Raw genomic sequence first — 12045 nt, forward strand, 5'->3', positions numbered from 1 at the left:
GAGGTGGGACTGGCTTACCTGACCTAAAGATTTATCATGCGGCTGCAACTCTGGTAAGAGTGTTAGATTGGTCTAGGAGTGACACAATTAAACGGTGGGTCAAACTAGAGCAGGCTTTGGCTCCGATTGATCTTAGACTGGCCCCCCTGGTTGTCCTCCAGAGATGGATTGCCCGCTATGTCAGAATGGCCTTTATTAGTGTCTCATACCCTCCATGTTTGGGATCACTGGGTTTCCAAACATCGCATCTCTCTCAGACCAGGCCCGATGACTCCGCTCCTCCGCAATCCGGCATTCGCCCCTGGCTTCTCGGTGTCCAGATTTTTAATCTGGTCCTCTGAGGCAATGCCCCGTCTTAGAGACGTGGTGGTAAATGGTTCTATACCTGGGCTGGCTTCCTTGGGGGCTGGGTGTCCTGGAGTTAACCTTTCCTGGTTGGAGTTGGAACAGGTGCAATCGTTCTTCAGATGTTTATTTACTGAAGCATCTTATTCTCCGGAACTCACCGAGTTTGATGAATTATTTTTGCTGAACACTGGTGTTCCACATGCTATATCAGTGTTATATCAGCTCCTACTGCACAAATGCAATAGTGATCCACCACTGTTCTTCACAAAATGGGAGGAGGACCTGGGGATTACATTTGATGAGGGCTCGAAACTAAAAATTTGCACTTTGACCCATGGTTTATCCTTGGCATCAAAGGCTAAAGAGAAAAATTATAAAATCTTAGCTCGTTGGTATTATTGTCCCGAACGTCTTCGTCAAATGTACGCCTCGGCGTCTGACTTATGTTGGCGGTGCGAAGCCGCGGTTGGGTCCATGCTTCATATCTGGTGGGAATGCCCAGCCATTCGGGAATTCTGGGGGAAAGTCTTGAGGGTGTATGAGATTTACTCGAGCAAAAGAATTACTAACTCCCCACAAGTCACCCTCCTATCGTTGCTCCCGGGTTCTCTTAGTCAGATCAAGAAAGGGATTCTGAGACACATGTTGACAGCTGCACGTATGGTGATACCTAGACATTGGAAAACTCCAGTAATTCCTTCTCTAGCCGAATGGGTAGCAGAACTGAGAGATATTGGTCGTATGGAGGAAATAGTGGCTGAGGCGCATGACCGGTCGGACAAGTTTGAACTAATATGGTTGCCGTGGCGGACGTTCATGGACTCAGAGAGTTTCCTAAATTGTGTTGGTGGTCAGGATCATTGAGCAGAGCTGTTGTGCTTTTCTTCCCCTCTCTTCCCTGATTTCCCTCCCCCACCTAGTGTGTGTTGTCTGGTCTGTCTTTTCTACTCTTCCTTTTTCTCGGTCTACAAATGTGTTCGAGTGTAAGTTGAACGTCATTATATGTCATACTGTCAGTTGAGAAAATATATTCGTCTTGTGGATGTTCTATATTTATACGAAAAATGTGGGTTCAATGGTTTATGAGACAGCTAATGTGTGGACGAAACCGGTGGTCGGTTTAAGCTGCAGTTTCCTGATGGATTACCATGGTTGTCCTTTTTGTTATTGTTTTGTATTCTCTACATTATATGTTGGAATGTTCCATATTCGCTATCTGTGAACCCTTTAATAAAAACAGATTGAACATAAATAGCATGGGGTGCATAGACATCTGTCAGAGATAGGTGTCCATGCTCATTGTAAAGCAAGCTACAATATGAAACATTTCTAAGGTTATTACTCTTCTCTATTGTCAGGTGACTGTACCCGGAGATCAGAGGGAAATCTGATATATTCAGGTTATAAAGCAGAGAATCCTATCACACAGGATACATATGAAGAACATTCTATTACCCCAGCCCCTCATGGCAGCAGTGAATCATCTGATCCTTTTAAACCCATCCTGCCCTCTCATCTCTCACATTTTGTTAGGCAAAATGAGGAAAAACAATTTTCATGTTCAGAATGTGGTAAATGTTTTACTCAAAAATATTATCTTGTTAATCATCAAAGAACTCATACAGGAGAGAAGCCATTTTCATGTTCAGAATGTGGAAAATATTTTACTCAGAAACATCAACTCCTGCAACATCAGAAAACTCACACAGGGAAGAAGCCATTTTCGTGTTCAGAATGTGGGAAATGTTTTGCTGTGAAATCATCTCTCACAGACCATAAAAGAACTCACACTGGAGAGAAGCCATTTTCGTGTTCAGAATGTGGGAAATGTTTTACTCAAAAATCTTGTCTTGTTAAACATCAAAGAACTCATACAGGAGTGAAGCCATTTTCATGTTCAAAATGTGGAAAATATTTTAGTGACAAATCAAATCTCTTAAAACATGAAAGAAATCACACAGGTGAGAAGCCATTTTTGTGTTCAGAATGTGGGAAATCTTTTGTTGTGAAATCACATCTCACAGACCATAAAAGAGCTCACACTGGAGAGAAGCCATTTTCATGTTCAGAATGTGGAAAATGTTTTATTGCGAAATCACAATTTGTTAAACATCAAAGAATTCACACAGGAGAGAAGCCGTTTTCATGTTCAGAATGTGGAAAATGTTTTACTCAGAAATCACATATCATTGTACATGAAAGAACTCACACAGGAGCGAAGCCATACTCGTGTGATAAATGTGGAAATGTTTCAGGCAGAAATCTAACCTTATGAAACATCTAAACAGTCACTCACGGGAGAAGCCAATGAGATCGCTCAGTGATCAGTCAGACGTCTGTTCTCCAGAAAGCAGATAGAAGCCGGATACCACAGCTATGTATTCCCCATGTACAGAGGAGATTTGGCGGTAATACAGATATCATATACCGCAGCTCCAAACTTCTCACCAATTGGTAATAAAATGTTTCTTCTAAACCTTAGTCTCCTCTCCCTCCATCTCATGTGGATGTATATATATATATATATATATATATATAGGGTTATGATGATATAACTGCTACTCGAGAAGATAATATGGGAGCAATCGGGGGGTATAATTATTAGTTGGGGGCACAGAAAGGGAATTATTATAACATGGGAGAAACAGAAGAGACTATATTAAAGTGCGGGGGCCAAACAGGTGGGTAATTACACATAGGATGCAAATGAGACTTAGCTACAGTTCGGGCAGTATCGTAAGTAAGAGGTAAGGAAGTGCTGGAAAACTGTGGAGCCCAAGATGTTCATCTAGTTCTGCAGAGACGAGTAGTGACTGGAAGAGGTCATCATGGCGGTCAGGGGGGAGAAGAAAAGGCAAAGTGACTCAGATATGAGGCAATGTCACTGGATGTAACTGCACTGTAATCACCCCCATACAGTGGAAGTGTTGGTCTGTGTGCAGTGGTGGGGGGGGGGCTATTTTACAGGGAGGTTTACCCATGGGGGAGATTGGATTACCTTAGGCCTCTTTCACACATTCAGTGTATTTTTCTCATCCATACATTGTGTCCATTATCAGGGCCCCAATCTGCTAAAAAGTCAGTATGAAGTACATCCACATTACGTATTTTTTTTGCAAATTCCCCTAAGATGTAGAGTGCTTGTTAACAAAGTTGAACTGGTTAAAAAAAATGCTCAACCCTTAAAAACTGCGGATCCCATAGACTTCCATTGACGGATCTGTAGAAAAACCTGGGTCCGTACTATATGGAGGCACAAAGTAAAGTGGGGCCTAACCACTACATGGTGAAACACTGAGACCTAACTACTATATGGGGGCACAGAGCAGCCTGACTACCATTTGGAGGCACATAATAATCCCAACTGCTTATATGGGGGGCACAGAGGGGGTTTGTCTACTGTATGGAGGCACAGAGTGGTTCTAACTGCCTATCTGGGGGCACAGAGGGAGCTCTGTTACTGTGTGAAGCAAATCACTTGGGCAGTTTGTAAAGAGATGAGGATGATGCTGGAGCTGGGAGGCTTACAATTTATCTGGAATCTTCTGCGGAGATGAGTCATGGTCGAAGAAGTTTTCATGATGGCCGCTTCAGATGAAGAAGAAAATAAAAAGAAACAACTTCAATGAGCAAAAACGTCACTTGCAATTCATTCAGGGAACATGCCCCCTGTGAGTCACTGGATTGAACTGCACTATAGTCACTTATAAAGTCTGCAGAACCTGTTGTTAAGGTTACATTTAGATGTTGACCTGACTCTATGGAGCCAAGTCCTCCCAGGATAAAGGATGGTTTTTAAATATATCTAGAGCTGTAACCTGCAGTATTACCAACTCGTCACTTATAAATCACGGACACAGATAAGACAATGTATCAGGATTATAAGCCTGAATAAAAATGACCCAAGTTTTATTATGGTAATCACATTTTATAGACAGAATATGGGGCGGTACTACACATGCGTAGTGTACCATATGAAATGTAAACATTTAATACAGGTGGGGTTCCAAGTCACAAGACACATACATGTCACACTCTGATAGGCCAGTCCATAAATGGTCAGTAGCTTCCTGTACTGCGCAGTCAAGTTGGTATAACGTGTGAGAAGGTTAGAACAATACATTCTGTGCAAAGATACTTTCCCATCAATTCAAGAGCACAATAGACCAAACAGTCCAGTTTCTTCTGAAAATGTCCTTCAAAGCTTGATAAGAAATCGAGAGACATAGTTCATCATTCCTTATTGTCTCCATGTATCAGAAGTCTCAAGGATAGAGGAATTTCCCAGACATTAGAAATATAAAATCAGGAACTGTATACTTTTATGTACTGATGCTTCTAATTCAAAGGCCTGTATATATATGTGTAGTCATATAGGTACGGTGCAGGTAGGTAAAATCACACCCCCTAGCCTTATCATTCCCCCATTTGATATCCGTGGAGCATGGACATAGGTCATCACTGGTGGTTGGGTCGTAGCCGGAGGTTTTAAGGACTCCACCCTCAGCCGCAGGTTGACCAAGAGACCACAGGTGAACTCATCCTCCGAGTACTTGTCCAGCATCCAACCTCCAGAAATGTCCAGGCGGCACAGATTCAAGAGAACCGATAAGAGAAAGAAAACATAGTAACGTTAGTCACTTATATGAGGGTGAAGTTTCTTCCTGTTTGTCGAGGTTTTATACGAGAGAAAATACACATGAACACTTTTACTGACTAACAGATCAGTATTATGCATAAGACCACTTGGAAGAGACCCTGAAGGACTCCCATTAGTTTATGGGCATCACCATAGGATAGACAAGAATAGTACTATACGTTTTATTGAGAGTTATAGATGGCGGAACAAACTTACAGCAGATGCGATAGGTAGATCTGCAATAACCAAAAGAAAATACTAAACAATGGGTGAGTCTGTACAGTATACATCAATATACAGCTTAGTTACAGCAAAACAAATAAAGATTATTATCAATACCCAAACCAATATATGTATACATATATATATATATATATATATATAACAAATACCTCTCCGGATTTTATCAAAATAACCAAACCTTATTGTCTTATCACTGCATATAACAGACCTGACTCTATAACAAGGACTCTACCACTTCGGCATCATGTGGGGATTGGAAAGTCACAACAACTGATTTTAAAAAGTTTCTGAAAAAGAAAAGTTTAGATGTGAGCAAATCTTATGTCATGGCAAAAGCAAAAATAAAAAGTTCATTGATACATAAACCAAAAATAGCATAACAGGTAAATGCAATAAAATCTCCACAATGTGACCTACTATGTAACCTCTAGATTCACTTATAATAACCAATTAGTAAATTCACAATCATCAGTAAGGGATTCTCAAAATTTTCCACTTTTTTTTTTTTTAGTCTTTTTACTTCATTTTTGTATCTAGAAAACGTCTTTATGATTATATCACACAGGTCTAATGACTGGTCACATCTCTTCCTGTACATAATCATATAGTATAATACATAGACCAATAATATGAAGTAACTGGGCGCTTATTACCGATATAATATTTGGATCCTACTGAATTGTCTCTTGTCTGACTGAGATCATCACATATTACACATAAAATAACCACCATAGAAATAAAAGCAAAGTATATACCATACATCATTGAAGGTTTCAGACACTTGGACTCTTGGCTTCTTTTAAGGCCACTCGTATCTCCTCAGACATTGGCTTTGTCGTCTCCCATAGTTTTGGCTGACCTGTAAAGAAGACACCAGTACAGACAAGGACATACCTATATGGGCCACCTGTAAGGACATACCTATATAGGCTACCTGTGGCAGCAGGATGACGTACACTTACATTCCCTGAAACAGGCAGGAAGATGACAGACTATGCAGACAGGCACTTTACGGTGTTACTTACAGTAGGTTATGACAGGTGTAGATAATACAGCCGTACACAACCCTCTCTGCTATATTTGTTGTCCCCTGGGCCGCCCAATGTGAGGATACTGCACCACATTACACATGGCTTCCTTCTGCTGGTTTTGTCAGATAACTTACAGTGAGATACAAGGCAGGCGGCAAACACAGTTACTTACTGTCCACATTTCATCTTTACCCTGTACCTTCTCTCCATCCGCTGGTCTCTCAGCTTCTAGCTGATTGTCTCTGGAAAAGACTTAAAAACAAACAGATCCACATCTCCCCCTCCACCTGTACACTATGTACGGTTACCTCAGGAACAGACCGGAAACATCTCCCCATCCCCCTGTACACTATGTACGGTTACCTCAGGAAGAGACCGGAAACATCTCCCCATCCACCTGTATACTATGTACCGTTACCTCAGGAAGAGACCGGACACATCTCCCCATCCACCTGTACACTATGTACGGTTACCTCAGGAAGAGACCGGAAACATCTCCCCATCCACCTGTACACTATGTACGGTTACCTCAGGAAGAGACCGGAAACATCTCCCCATTCCCTTGTACACTATGTACGGTTACCTCAGGAAGAGACCGGAAACATCTCCCCATTCCCTTGTACACTATGTACCGTTACCTCAGGAAGAGACCGGAAACATCTCCCCTCCACCTGTATACTATGTACCGTTACCTCAGGAAGAGACCGGAAACATCTCCCCCTCCACCTGTACACTATGTACAGTTACCTCAGGAAGAGACCGGAAACATCTCCCCATCCACCTGTACACTATGTACGGTTACCTCAGGAAGAGACCGGAAACATCTCCCCCTCCACCAGTACACTATGTACGGTTACCTCAGGAAGAGACCGGAAACATCTCCCCCTCCCCCTGTATACTATGTACGGTTACCTCAGGAAGAGACCGGAAACATCTCCCCATCCACCTGTATACTATGTAAAGGGCCCCCCTTTATAAAAGGGGGACACACGGGATTGCGCCCCCACCCCCCTTTTTAGTACAAGTTTGGTTTTACATGTATGTGGTAGTTGTTCTCTCCCCCCCCCTTTCTTTCTATTCCTACAGGTACCACAAGCCTTGGAGATTCTGCTTAGCAACAGCCAGCGTTGTGATTGGTGATTACAGCTGTGTGGGAATACAGTGAGCTAAAAATAGAAAGGTGCCCTCTGTTTGGATTGGTCAGCTGGCTGAGAGCGGGAGATTTGGAATGGTATTTATAGGGGAGCCGGCTCTCAGCTGTGTCAGTCAGAGTAGCTGTACAGAAGAAGCTGCTGTGCTGTGTACTGCTGGTTTCTGTGAAAGAGCTAAGGGCACACTGGGCTAGAGCGGTGCTTGTAAGCATAGCAAGGCTGTTAGTGTGGCCCTGTAAAAGAGCTTCAGCAGTACCTGTCACATAGCTAACAGGTTTCAGCAGCTGCCATAGTCGGTATAGAGAGCCTTCTCACTGAGCTTATCCGGAGGGCAGAAGGAGCTGGAGGTGAAGCATGGCTGAGGCGGTGTCTAGCAGAGCCGGTGTCCGAGGAAGTTGCTCCCGAGCGTATGGAGGAAGAGGAGAATTGTGTGCCGTATACTGCCCCCTAGAGACCTGGAGGTATTACAAGAGGCGAGTGCTGCGGAAGACAGGAGGCATAGAGGAAGAAGCAGCCGGGGGGAGCGGCCATATAAGCGGAGGAGGAGCAGTAAGAGAGCTGATTCAGCTCCCCTCCCGCCGCCCCCTTCTGGCAGTACCCCCGGCACATCGCCATCATAGCCGAGGTTCCCATAGGAGCCGCGGTGCAGCCTCCCCACAGATGACCGTGCCCCCACCGGTGTCCGCAGCCCCGCAGGTGACCGCAGCCCCGCAGGTGTCCGCATCCCAGCAGAGTGCCGCAGAGGAGTTTACACCGCAGCAGATCCGTGGAGAGGAGTCAGCAGCTGTGGGTGAGAACATCAATGTGGGTCCTGTCCCTGATGTGAGCATGAGTGATTTGTTTGCCAATGATGCTGTGAAAAAGTTTTGTGCCCTGGTAGCTAAAGGGTTTAATAGCAGTCCACCGCTGGCTAATGTGTGGTCTCAGAGTACGATTGCTGTACCTAATGTGTCAGTTCCAGGTTCAGAGCGCTCTGCTTCTTGTAATACGCCAGTGATTGAGAAGTATGCTGGTGTGCCTGAGATTTGTGTTAAAGAGGCTCTAGCCTGTGAGCAGAGCGCTCTGCTTCTTGAGATTTGTGTTAAAGAGGCTCTAGCCTGTGAGCAGAGCGCTCTGCTTCTTGAGATTTGTGTTAAAGAGGCTCTAGCCTGGGTGCAGAGCGCTCTGCTTCTTGTAATACGCCAGTGATTGAGAAGGTGCTGATGTGCCTGAGATTTGTGTTAAAGAGGCTCTAGCCTGGGTGCAGAGCGCTCTGCTTCTTGTAATACGCCAGTGATTGAGAAGGTGCTGATGTGCCTGAGATTTGTGTTAAAGAGGCTCTAGCCTGTGAGATGTTACCGCTTGGCTTCCACTTACAATTATGTGGGAAGGAAAAAATCTGGAAGGGTGAATTTGTAGATGTGATGTCATTGCTACCTGCTAGTAAGGATGTGTTGGTGAAGCGTACAGATGATAAACCTGATGATGTTAAAAAGTCACCACCTCGTTCTATTTTTAACTGGTTACATGCTTATTAAACCATCTATTGTGCTGTAGTGGGAGAGAAGCGCCCTGAGCTGTGTTCCTCCTTATTTCAGCACATGGATAAGATATTAGAGGCATACCGCAGTTTTGGCGATATGGCCTGGTTTAACTATGATGAAATGTTTGAGCCTGGAAAGAATGTTGCTCATCTTGCCAGGTTCCCAGACAGGCAGAAAGCTGAATTGATTATTCATGGGTTCTCAATTGGCTTTGATGTTCCGCCTTAGGATGGTTTAGGATGCGTGGTGGTGGACAATTTAAAATCTGTGTCCTTGCATGAGGCCGTGGTTAGGGACAAAATAATGAAGGAAGTTCGGGAAGGGAGGGTTGCGGGACCTTTTTCTGCACCCCCCTTTCCTAACTTTCGCATCTCCCCCTTAGGATTGGTCCCTAAAAAGGAGCCAGGGGAGTACAGGTTAATTCATCATTTATCTTACCCGTTGCACTCTTCCTTGAATGATAATGCAGATAAATCTTTGTCATCAGTTTCTTATGCTTCATTAAATGACGCTGTAAGAGTTATTCGTGTTTTTTGGTGTTCGGGCCCTGTTAGCTAAATGTGATATAAAGTCTGCGTTCCGTTTGTTACTGGTTAATCCTGAAGGTTTTAGTTCACTTGGCTTTTGTTTTGATAATAATTATTACTTTTATCGTTGTTTACCAATGGGTTTTACTCTTTCATGCTATTACTTTGAGTTTTTTTTTTTTTTTGTTTTTTTTTTTGCAACGTTTCTGCACTGGATGGTGAATTATGGGGTACCGGATGGTGCCGTCGTTCACTACCTAGACGATTTTCGGTTTATTGGTTTATTGCCGTGTCACTGTTTAGAGTTTCTAGGTATCACATTGGATACAGTGAGAATGGAATTCAGATTAAAAGTTATCCAGATTAAAATGCGCATTGAAGTGTATGTTACAGAAAGTTAAGGTGACTTTAAAGGAATTGCAATCAGTTTTAGGTTTGTTGGCTTTTATTGTGCGTGTCATTCCTATGGGTCGTATATTTCTAAGTGACTCTATGCAGCTACTGCTGGTTTAAAATCTCCCCGTGCTCACATCCGCCTTACCAAACCGCTTAAGGAGGATCTGAGCATGTGGTTGGAGTTTGTATCTACTTTGAATGGTCATTCTGTCTTTTTACCGGAGTTTGTAGAGTCTGATGCTATTGCTTTATATACTGATGCGGCGAGTGCTCACGGTTACGGGGCTTATTTTGCTGGATAGTGGTCAGCTGAGCCTTGGCCTGATACATGGGTCCAGGCTGGTGTATGGAAGAATATTGTTCTGTTAGAATTATTCCCGGTGTTGGTAGCGCTAGTTATTTGGGGCAAGCAGTTTCAGAACAGGAGTATTTTATTAAGGTCTGATAATAAAGGAGCATTTATGCAGTGAATTGCCTCTCTTCAAAATCAGCCATGGTTATAAAATTGTTACGCCACTTAGTATTGTACTGTATGTCTAATAAGATCTGGCTAAAGGCTGTACATTTACAGGGTAGTAAGAACACTATAGCTGATTCTTTATCTCGTGGTCAGTTTGCAGATTTCCGGCGTCTGGCTCCGGAGGCTGTGGGCACTGCTTGCCCAAATCACTTGTGGTCGCTGATCTGGGACTAACAGCGCAGCTAATTAGGAAGTCAGTGGCACCTCGTACTTGGACTGCCTATGCAGTTGCATGGTCCCAGTGGAAGTCTTTTGTTTTTCCTTACAGGAGCACCATCTACAACATGATGTGTGGTTGTCATTAGCTTTTGTAAATATGTTAATTGCTAAACAGCTTTCTCACTCTGCTATAGTGAAAACTTTGTATGGTGTTTCGTTCTTTTTTAAAATTCTGGGTCTGCACAGTATTTCTAGTTTTTTCCTTATTAAACAGGTTCTTAAAGGTTACAAAAGGGACGTGTCTCTCCAGATGTGCGTCGCCCTATTACTATTGATCTGTTATTAAAGTTACATGAAGTTTTACATATTGTTTGCTGTTCTAGTTTTGAGGATGTTTTGTTTAAAGCATTATTTTCATTAGCTTTCTTTGGCGCTTTTTGCCTGGGTGAGTTAGTATCATTTAGTAAAACCTCTCCCTCGGGCTTGTTGTTTTCAGACATTTCTATTAGTTTTGGCGTTTTATGTGTTTTGTTAAGATATTCTAAACTGATCAGCTGGGTAGGGGTTCGCTTGTAAAGTTAAATACATTTAGTGGCTCTGTAGTTTGTCCAGTACAGTGTATGGCGGCTTTTCTTGCTGTTAGACCTGCTATTGATGGTATTCTATTTATACACCAGGATTTGTCTTTTGTTACTAGGTACCAGTTTAACAGGGTTCTTAAGTTGTGCTTTGCGGAGCTAGGCCTCTCTGAATTGCGTTTTACCAGTCACTCTTTCAGGATTGGCGCGGCAACTGAGGCCGCTGCAGCAGGGTTGGACGAGCAGTTGATTAAGCGTTTGGGCAGATGGGACTCTGATCGCTTTAGATTATACATTAGACCTGGTTTAGTTCACTAGTAATTATCTTCTTTTCTTTCAGGTAAGAGTAGGCGTGTATGGATCCTAGGCCACTCATTTGTGGTATGGGCTTCCAAGAGAGCTGAGCGGCATAATTATGGGGTAAACCTGAGTTTTGACTTGGAGCAGTTTGAGGTGCAGTGGTTCGGGTATAGTGGTCTCCGGTGGAGGGAAATATATGCCATCCTGCATAGTCTAGCCTCAGCTCTGCCCCCCCCCCGGATATTTTAATTATACACGCCGGGGGCGATGACATAGGAAAATTAAAAACTCTGGACTTATTGTGGAGATCAAGAGGGATCTGTCGTTGTTTAAATGTATTTTTTCCTGAGTGTATTTTAGTTTTTTCTGAGATCATTCCTCGTCTCTCCTGGATGCGCAAAGGACTGTACTTCTACGAAAAAATTAGGAAGCGTATTAACTTTGCAGTGTCTAAATTTATCCCCTCTCTAGGTGGCCTATCATTTAGGCACCTGGACCTTGAGGGATATTTACCCGCCTTTATTGGTCTGACCTCGTGCACCTATCCGACATTGGGTCAGACATTCTAAATGCCAATTTTCAGTCAATTATAGAATTGGGTGCCGTGGCACTGTTGGAGGTGGGGCCTGG

At 43.3% G+C, this 12045-nt stretch overlaps 1 pseudogene; it reads left to right on the plus strand.

Moving 5' to 3' along the window:
• Positions 1-1423: 1423 nt before the first annotated feature.
• On the plus strand, positions 1424-2784 carry LOC138775328 (zinc finger protein OZF-like; annotated as a pseudogene).
• Positions 2785-12045: the final 9261 nt, after the last annotated feature.

The sequence above is a fragment of the Dendropsophus ebraccatus genome, unplaced genomic scaffold (genome assembly GCF_027789765.1).
Source record: "Dendropsophus ebraccatus isolate aDenEbr1 unplaced genomic scaffold, aDenEbr1.pat pat_scaffold_1564_ctg1, whole genome shotgun sequence".
NCBI lineage: Eukaryota > Metazoa > Chordata > Amphibia > Anura > Hylidae > Dendropsophus > Dendropsophus ebraccatus.